Source organism: Priapulus caudatus, unplaced genomic scaffold, assembly GCF_000485595.1.
Source record: "Priapulus caudatus unplaced genomic scaffold, Priapulus_caudatus-5.0.1 Scaffold3, whole genome shotgun sequence".
Lineage (NCBI taxonomy): Eukaryota > Metazoa > Priapulida > Priapulimorpha > Priapulimorphida > Priapulidae > Priapulus > Priapulus caudatus.
In genome coordinates this window covers 778,757-786,101 of record NW_014577064.1, presented here as the reverse complement: position 1 = coordinate 786,101, position 7,345 = coordinate 778,757, and the positions used below count along the sequence as shown (strand labels likewise).

Genomic DNA, 7,345 nt, shown 5'->3' with positions numbered 1-7,345 from the left:
CATCTACGTGTGTTGCAACTATATTATATAGTATATATATATATATCAGGAGTAGATATAGGTTAGTAATAGATATATATATATATATATATATATATATATATATAACTAGTCGGGTACCCGGCGTGTTGCTCAGAAAAAACGAAGTAGCAACAACTTTTAGAGCAAATTCAGCCACATATATTTACTTGGTTCTGAAGTAGGGTGCACACGAGCGTATTTTTATCGCCGATCGCGGAATTTTAAAATCGCCTCGAAAATTCGCCCGTGTGCCGTTCACGTCGACGCCGATTTTAATCGCCCGCACGAATCGCCCGTATCAAAATGTTAGATATTTTCGGGCGATTATTTACGCCGGCGATTATTTACGCTGGCAAAATTCGCTCGCTGTGCCGTGTCCGGCGTTATTTTGTCGCCCGATCGCTTTTTCAAACCAATCGACGTAGTGTTGATATCATGTTGATGTTAAAAATCGGCGCGATTAAATTCGCTACGTCGTGCCCCTTTCGTGGATACGGGCGATTAAATTTCGCTGGCGATTTTAATCGCCGCGATCTCGCGATAAAAATCGCTCGTGTGCCTAGCTAAAGCGGCCGGAGACATACGGCGATTTTATCGGGCGACTCAGTCTGGGCGCGACTCAATCGCCGGTGAAAATGTGTCCAGTCAGCCCCCCCCTCCCGCAGACGCCACGCACCGCACGTTGTATGTGCAGACGTACGGCAACGTGTATGTGCAGGACGCACGCCGCAGCACGCACGCACACACGTGTACGTGCACACGCACGCACACACGACCGCACGTGTACAGCACATGCACGCACGCACGCACATGCGTACGTGCACCACGCACGCGACGCACGACCTGTACGTGCACACGCACGCACGCACGCATGTGTACGTGCACACGCACGCGCCGCACGTACGTATACGTGCCACACGCACGCACGAGGCACGCACGCACGTGTACGTGCCACGCCACCCGACGCACGCACGTAGTATGCGAAAACACATGCCACACACGCCACGCGCACACGCACGCACGCACGCCGCACATTGTACGTGCCACGCACGCCCGCACGCACGCACGACACCACACACGCACATGTACGTGCACACGCACGCTGCGCACTCACGCACGTGTACGTACACACGCAAAGCGCGCACGTGTACGTACACACGCACGCGCGCACGTGTGACGTGCACAGCACGCAACAGCACGCACGTGTACGTGCACACGCCACGCACGCACCGCACGATGTACGCTTGCACACACGCCGCGCGCACGTGTACGTGCACCACGCACCGCACGCCACGCTGTACGTGGCCACGATGCACGCCGACATGCTACGTGCACAGCGCAACGCACACACGTACGTAAATGCTGCACACGCACGCACACACGCTACGTAATGTGCACACGCACGACGTCACGCAAAAAGCACCGCCGCACGGTGTACGGTGGCACACTCACGCAGCAGCACGCGACGTGCATACGCACGCACGTGTACGCTGCATACGCCACGTACCGTCGCACGGAGTACGTGTACACGCACGACACCCGAACGAACGTACACTGTAGGCACACGCACGCACGCAACCACGCAGTGTACACGGCAGTACGCGCGCACGAGGTACGTGTACACGCACGCCAGCACTCCCGAACGAACATTAATACGCTGCCAACTGCACGCACGCCACCGTGTTACGTGCACACGCGAAGACTGTGCATTGCAACGGACAGTCACACCAGATGGCATGCGGTATCAGATAGCGGTATGTGTATTGTGCTGTCGAATACTGAACTATTTTGCTCACAATGACCTGAACCGGAAGAATCGTGGCAAGAGTTTCGGCGCATTGGCAGCATGTGTAACTACGAACTGCTCTACTAGTAGTGCGAAAAGAATAGATAAACAATTTAAGCACTTTGTAGTAAAATTCATCGGCGCTTTTTCCAACGGTCACAGTGCAGATAGATTGAACATTCGGGGCGTACCGCGAGAGAACGCTGAAGACATGGTACGTACTGTACTCTCGCACCTGCACGGAGGGAAGCCAGGTGCTAGTCAATAGTAACCCGGCGAGTCTCTCTCCGCGAGTGACTCAGTATTTCGCGGAATAAGAACTCACGGTAAACGATTACTAGTATTCTGCCTCGACCAGGTGCCACACGGAACGACTAAAGACAGTAGGTAGCTAGCGGGGTTACAGTGGAGGGCAGCTCGTGCTCACTGACTCGTGGACGCCGGCTCCGCGAATGTAATATTTTTCCTACACGTTATATCCGATTGGGCTCCTCTGATTTGCTGCTTCTTTGATTTGACTTCGAACTCACAAACTTCAACAGAGAACAAAACGCCATCTGTAATATTTGTTTTGTTTATGATCGGTTAAGATAGTGAAGTTTTCTGATGTATTTTCTATGAAAAACACACTTTTATATTAATATAAATAATCATATCACTATAATTACAATTTCTTTGTGTTAAATGTGTTATTTTCATACTTAATCTTAGTTATGAGCGGTCATCATCTGCGCGCTCTCGTATACTAATACGTACGTATCAGCCTATCGGAGTTAATAAAGACAATTTGTCTTTACTTAACTTCTGGTACGTATACGTACTCGTACTTATTGAGTAGACTTCGCTCCGTCGCAGGAGGACGGAGGAGCTTAATAAGAAATTTTGCACAAGGCGCAGAGGTAGTGATCGCTAGGGGACGACTTCTGTGGTGTTTTGTCTCTTTTTATGTTTATACTTTTTGGGTGTAATTTTGTTTTATTTAGATTCAGGTGTTAGGGTTTAGGGTTTAGGGTGCATTAATTTGATTTCTATATCCACAACACGTCATATCGCGCCATCTACGGATCACTTCTCTCGCTGAGCCTTACTATATTAAAGGCTATAATTTTTGGCTTAGAATCTAGAGCTATTACGTACTCGTTGACGCTGGACCTGAGCAAGAGTAAACAAACACCTTTTTGGTATTTAACGCACGTATGTGTGCGTAACTTGCTTGATAGGTCTATGGGTCTCCTGCAGGATACCTGCGGAACGTCCTGGGTAATATCTGATATTGGTCTAGGTTAAGGGTTAGGGAGTAGGCGTAGGCGTACTTCCCTTACACTCGTTTAGGTGGAGGTGGGCGAGGTACGGTCCGGCATATTAGATAGTACCAGGGTACGTTCCGGTATAACGGGACCGTACCAGAGTGTTCGGCGTACCCAGGGAGACAGAGACCTGGCCAGTGTTAGTACTTGTTTGACATTTGAAATACATAGTACACTAGAATTGCAAGATTATAGTAGAATATATAATATTTATCTACTTATATGAGTAAAAGTGTCATCGAAACTATATTTATTCTACGCTCTAGGCATAACAGATATTTTACAGATTGGCGCTTTGGTCTCTGTGGTTTGGAAGGTTCATGTTTGAGTCAAAGAAATCAAAGTGAGGGCGAATTCAGAGCGAGGCGGCGCGGAGGCTCGCACGCGGGGGCCCGACTGGATGATGACGAGCTACGGCCGCGGTGTCGTGTGGGGCTCCAGTATAACCAAGAGGGGCCTATAAAGGAAGGTTCTCTCTTGACTCGCTCTTGGGGGTTAAGCGGGTGTGTTTGAGAGAAAATTCGCGGATGGCTCGAGCTCACCGACATGTATACACGTGCCACATGCAGCGATACGATGATCCATTTGCTGCAGGGGCGGTAGCCAGCGATTAAATCTCCGCCGGCGGGTCACTCCCCCGGAATTAATCTAAAGGGGGCGGACGGGGGCCGGGGTGCATATGTGTTGCCGCATGTTTTATATCGGACTTTGACAGTGCCGGCTGGTTTAAATAACAGTAGCCTTCTCACAGATCGAGAGGCCGGGCGACCTGCCCGCCACTCATCGGCCCCCCCCTGGCTACGGCACTGAATTGTAGACGGATATAATACAGTGCGGTGACGCTGCTCGAGCATTGCGTCACTGGTGCCCCACGCGTGCGCACACACGGGGTTCACGACCCTCGCCACGTCGCCGCGCCTCCCCGCCGCCCCGGCGGTCTTCTGCAGCCGGATTTCACGGAACGTCTAGTACGCGTATGTGTTGTACTCGAATATGTTGTCACGCGATGTGTTAAGTCACAGCACTTTTTGAAGCATAAATCACGTAAACATACGCCGCTCGCCATACCGGCCGGTACCTTCGACACACTCATGATGCTACCAGATCATGCTGCTTATATTTGACATTTCATTACTGGGGTTCGCCTTCAGTGTATACGCGCGGGCACTGCCGCGCCGGCGGCGGCTATGGGCTCTATGTCCACTTTGGCCTCCACTGGCACCTGCACAGGCTTCGTGTTTTCCACGTCGGCTAGCTTACCCGGCTTGCGGCATCTCGGCCACTCTCGGCTCAGGCCGGTTGACAGCGACCGCGTGGCGAGAAGGCCATATTAGGCCACTCGACTGGCCCACACTTAGGCACAGAGGGCGTTGCAGGGATTAGATACGCCAAGCCCTGCTCCGACCCCGGCGCCCTCAGCAGGGACGCCGCCGCCGCGGCCGGGCAGCGGAGGGACGGAGGGCCCCCCCCTCCCCCTCGCCGAGGCACAATAAACCGACATTTGCTTTCCGGCATTTTCGGGCCCCGGGGTAGTGTTTGTGATATTGAATATCACGTTGCAATCCTTCTTCACATACAGTACTTATATAGATTTCCCCATCTCTATGCTAAATTTGTTTTTCGTTCTTTTGTTTACTAGCTCCGTCGAACTTGAAGATGATGTCTACCACAGTAGAGACAAGCATGTCGGGTTTTGCGCTTGTGGAGAATGGGAAATCTGCGGTAGGTATTCATGTGCTAATTGTTACATGTTTTTTCGTAATGCGTAAAAACTAGCACGCTAGTGGGATTATTATAACAGTAGAGTCACTAGAGTGGCAGATATACCTAAATTGCGAAATCGATAGCGAAATCGATTGATTCTAACCACACTCAGGCTCAGCGTAGACTGGTTACGTACGTTTTGTTGAAGCAACATGGGGACACAGGCGCGTGTGGAATCGTCCTGGCGTAATATAGTGTCACCGGGAACGTGCCCTTGCTGTTAGTTTAGTCGTGCGATTAGTGTGGCATCACTGCATGATGTGGTGATTTACTATAGCCTGCATATAATGTACCTTAGCCCGACCAGGCTGTGCGACCGAGTCTTCTAACCCTAGCAAGACCGTTTTTTGGAGCTAAATGTACCTGTAAAAAACACTACAGCTAGTCTACAGTCGAATTAAACAGCTGGTGACACAACCATTTTATCTATTTTTGTGCGTTTTTCTCATTCATTGAATTAATTCAATAAAAATAAGACAAGCAAATTAATATAATAGTATACTCTCAGCATACAGACTTCGTACAACGAAGATATAGCATTTTATCGTGATTTTTTTCCAAGGCTTTTGCAAGACTAAGAAAGTCGATTTTCCAGGATTTCGAGATATATAGGCCAAATACAATCTTTAATTATTAACAACAGTGAGTAAACAAAAATATGTCATCAAACAAGTAGTATTGCCGTTTATACAGTGAAAAGGCTGTATCTACTGTATTTTAAACTTGCTATTCTTATTCGTAAAATGTGGGCACACTGAACATGGGCTCAATTTCCAGAACTTTCCTGGACCAAGTGCATGTAGACACGAATTTCGCGCTACACACACAGAAGTATAGAAAAACTGTAAGAAACTAGAGAGAAGACGAAGGCAAGAAATATTAGGAAACTTTAAACAATTTTAACAATTTACTAAGAGCTTACAGATAAATAATTACAGATTACAATTTACAGATAAGAAAGTACAAGTCAGACTGAGTCTCTCTCACTGGAAAATCTACTCTTAGTACAAGTCAGACTGAGTCTCTCTCACTGGAAAATCTACTCGTCAGACTTAAAAAATAACAAGAGATTTAGCTCCCCGTATCACACACTTACAGAATTCTCTAACACAGTTAGATGAAATCTACCAAAAAAAAGCGTGCACTTGTATTTATACCAAGCAGCTCAGCTAGCGCCCACGAAGTCCATCTACGTCGCCAAACCAATGTCATCGATTTATTATTACATTATACATTATATGTAACCAAATAAGGTGGCGGGAGGCACCATCTCATATACCTTCTATACGGAGAAAGTCTACAGGCCATAAGGCATCGATCAAAAGGTTGTTTGTCAGTAGGGCTGCTTGCAAGTCGCTACTTTCAGCGATTTCCAGTCCATGTTTTGGAAACGTTACTCCTAGTAATACTCGGATCTGTCTCTGCGATCCCTCAATTTGGCCGGTTTCCCAAAGCTATCTCGTGCGCTCTGTAAATAAGCTGACCTTTTGCGATTCATACTCTTTGCACTGATATTATTTCCAGAATAGATTTTCTCGCTTACAACAATAACTGTGACTGTTTCCTGCCAACAGGAGAGTGCTACCTGCAACTCGTTCGTACAAAACGGAAGCATCCCGCCGAACGAGGCCTCGGCTTTCCTGGAGAAGGTTCTGCGCATGCTCGTTGAGTCTAAGGTTGTTGCGGCCGACGGCAGCTTCCCTGATCGTGTGATCGAGTTTCTGCATCCCGATGAACTGCAGGTAAATCTACTGACGTAGCCGTCGCTGTGCGCTATAACAATTGCAGTTGATATGAAAGCAGTAGTAATGGATAAAGAGGCTGATATATCCCTAGCTGTATTGACCTATATACTTGTTATATACTAGATATAAACTATATATAATATAACTATGATATAACTCTTAACTATAATATGTAAATATATATTGTAGCGACGTAATGTTAATTAATTCCAGTGGAAGTTAATAGGCGACAGGCGTATATATATAACATATAACTATATACTATCTCTCTCTCTCTCTCTCTCTCTCTCTCTCTCTCTCTCTTTCTCTCTGCTCTCTTCTCTCTCTCTCTCCTCTCTCTCTCCTTCTTTCTCTTCTCGTTTTCTGCTCCCTCTCCCCTCTACCGCGTTCCTACTTTCTCTCCTAAGCATCTCGTCCTCTCATCTCTCCTCCTCTCCATCTCTCCTCTCTCTCTCTCTCCCTCTCTCTCTCCCTCTCTCTCTCTCTCTCTCTCTTGCTCTCCCCTCCCGCTCTATCCCCGTCGTCTGTCTGTCGTCTGTCTTGCCTGTTCTGTCTATCTATCTATCTATCTATATATCTTAGTCTAATCTAATCTATCTATCTATCTATCTATCTAAAGATTAATCCATCTTTTATCCCCCCGCTCTATCTCTCAATAGCGAAGTGCGCTTAACCGATCTCGGATAAACGGGAGCGACTGATGTCTTTGGAAATTAATATCT

The 7,345-nt window shown here is 47.7% G+C and overlaps 1 long non-coding RNA gene across 1 annotated transcript in view; it reads left to right on the top strand.

Annotated features, from left to right (window-relative positions):
* Positions 1-6,614, top strand: part of LOC106820962 — a 12,221-nt gene extending 5,607 nt beyond the window's left edge. The window contains exons 2-3 of the long non-coding RNA XR_001395673.1: positions 4,754-4,836; positions 6,453-6,614. This is a non-coding gene — a long non-coding RNA (uncharacterized LOC106820962). The remainder of the gene's footprint in view (positions 1-4,753; positions 4,837-6,452) is intronic.
* Positions 6,615-7,345: the final 731 nt, after the last annotated feature.